Consider the following 2,500-nt stretch of genomic DNA (forward strand, 5'->3'; position numbering starts at 1 on the left):
TCGGCCCAGCGTGGCATTCCGAGAGCGGCGCCGGCCCGCCGCCGGGCCGCCGCCGGGCCACCGCGCCTCGTTGCCGACGCCGACGGGCCCCTGCCCGCCGCGTCCCGGTTGCCGCGCGTGTACCCGAGTTCGCCTGTCCTGCACTCTGCGCCACAGGGCCGAGCACGGGGCTCGGCCCGCCGGCGGCTGTACGGCCCTCCCGGGGCTCGCTCGCCGAAGGCCCGCCGCCGATTCCCCGAGGCCGGTGGGGGACCGCCCCCGTCTGCCCCTCTCGCCTCCGCTGGCGCCCGCCGCCGGTGCCCACCGCCGGGAGCCGGCCCCCCCCGTCACCCGACGGCGATCCGCCGCCGCCGGGGCAGGGGAGGGTCGGGCCCGGGGGAGGGTCCGGCGGGGAGCGGGCGGCAGTGCGCGGGAGGGTCGGCGGGGCTTGCTCCCCCGGCGCCCGCGGGAGGAAGCGGCGGGCGGAGACGCGAGCGAGATGGCACCCCGGGTCGGGACGGGTGCCGACGGGTCGCCACCCCTAAGCGGTGGGGGGCGGACCCGCGGCGGGCTGCGGCGGAGCAGCCCGTCTTGCAGAGACGGCGAGGACAGGCGTTCCGGGATGGCGCGCGGGGCGGGCGCCGGGCGGCGGCGGACCCCGAGCGGGGGCCGTCGCGCCAGGCCACGCGAGGCGACGGGTCGTGCCCGAGCGGGCGGCCCAAACCACGGCTCTCCTCCCGGGCGCAGCTGCCGCCGGGCGCCGGGTTACTGAGGGAAACCCCGGGCCCCGGGAGGAGGACGAGGTCGTGGCGGCGGGTGTCGGGCGCACCCCGCGGGCGGACGCTCCGCCGAGGGGCGCCGGAGCCGGCTGGCGGGTGCCGGGTTTCCCCTCCGCGTCCCGCCTCGCTGCTGCCGCCGAGGCTGCCGCCGTCGCCGCGAGGCGGCGGCGGCCCGGCGGCGGGCGGCGGCGGGGGAGGCACCCCCGCGGGGATTTCAGGTCGTTTCCCTCACCCCAGGGCCAGGTACCTAGCGTCCGCGCTCCTCCTGCCCCCCCTCGGTGACCCACCCGTGTGGTCCCGTGTGCCAGCTCGCTCCTCCCGGGCGCCGCGCCGTGAGCGCCGCACCGGCCGTGCCCTCCCGCCCTTTCCGCTTTCCCTTTCTCTCCCCCCCCCCCCACCGCTCCAGCCGCCCCGCGCCGTGCCGCGGGGACCGTGCTGCGAGCGGGCCGGGCGGGGGGGGGGGGCGGGGTGGCGGGAGGAGCGGAGGGCCTCCGGCCACCGCGGCCGCCGGTAGCCGCCCCGGGTAGGGATGGCCATGGGCCCCGGGCTCCGGGCCCGAGGGTTCTCGGCGGGAGAGCCGGGCGGGGGTTTAAAGACTCGGGCGGCCCGATGCGACCCGGGGGGCAGCCGGGTGTGCTGCCGGAGGGCCGGGGGGCCGGCGCGCGCGGGCGCCGTGCCCCCCCATGCCAGCCGGCGCGCCCCGCGCTCGCCCTGCGGGCAGCCGGGACGGAGAGGGGTACCCTGCCCCCTCTCTCCGCGGTCTGGTCTCGGCGGAGGGACGCCGCGCGGTCGGCTGGCGCCGGCCTGCCTCGAACGCGTGACCCCGGCGCGAGCGCGTGCTCTCGCCGGGACGGTGAGCCCCCACCCACCGCGGGTGGTGCGGACGCCGCGCCTCGGCGCGATCCGCTCTCCTCCCTGGCCGGGGCTCTCGGTCTGCCGCCGTGGCCGCTGGCGGCGGCGCCCTACCCGCCGGCACTCCGCCATCCGGCGCGCCTGCCTCGCTCTGCCCAACCCGGCTTCGCCGGGCGGCGGGCGGGCGGCAGGCGGGCGGCGGGGGCGGCCCCCCCCGTTCTCCGCGTGGAGACGGGGAGAGCGGGCGCCGTCCCCGTCCGTCCCGCCTTGCCCGCCCGCCCGCCGCCGGGCGTCTGTCCGCGGAAGGGACGGGAGAGCGCGTGGTGTCGTCCGGGAGGCTGTGTGTGCGCGCGCGCGGGCGTGGGCGCCGCCTCGGGGCCACGGCGGAGCCGGAGGCCGGCGAGGCGAGCGAGGAGCTGGGGAGCGCGGGGCCGGTGGGCCGCGGGCGCGCGGGCAGCGGGCGGTGCCGCTGCCGGTGGCGGCCGGGCTCCGACGCTGGGGGTCCGCGGGGAGCCGCCCCCTCCCCCAGCGTCCCTGAGGCAGGCGGCGCGGCCGGCGCGCTGCTCCCCGCCGGGCCGGGCCGAGCCTGGGCGCCTGGGCCGGACTCGAAGCGAGCAAAGGGTTGTCCCAGGTCGGGAGCGAGGGCTCCCCGCCCTTCTCGTTCGGGTTTTCCTTTTCCCTTTTTCCCCCCCCACTCTGTGCTCGTACGGTCAGCGGGGCGAGCCCCTCTCTCTGGCTCTCGGCCGTCCCTCGCTCAGCAGCCGGCGTCGGCGTGAGGAGGGAGGCGGAGCGGAGGGGGGGCCCTCAGGGGCTGCCGAAGGCTGCCCGGTCCCCCCGCGCGCGCGGCGGGGACCGAAACCGAGACAACTCTTAGCGGTGGATCACTCGGC

The 2,500-nt window shown here is 80.7% G+C and overlaps 1 non-coding gene across 1 annotated transcript in view; it reads left to right on the top strand.

Annotated features, from left to right (window-relative positions):
• Window positions 1–2,475: 2,475 nt before the first annotated feature.
• The window catches only part of LOC136996781 (5.8S ribosomal RNA), a 153-nt gene continuing 128 nt past the window's right edge, over window positions 2,476–2,500 (top strand). Inside the window, exon 1 of the ribosomal RNA XR_010887724.1 lies at window positions 2,476–2,500. This exon is cut by the window's right edge and continues 128 nt beyond it. This is a non-coding gene — a ribosomal RNA (5.8S ribosomal RNA).

This window comes from Apteryx mantelli, unplaced genomic scaffold (assembly GCF_036417845.1).
Source record: "Apteryx mantelli isolate bAptMan1 unplaced genomic scaffold, bAptMan1.hap1 HAP1_SCAFFOLD_86, whole genome shotgun sequence".
Taxonomy (NCBI): Eukaryota; Metazoa; Chordata; class Aves; order Apterygiformes; family Apterygidae; genus Apteryx; species Apteryx mantelli.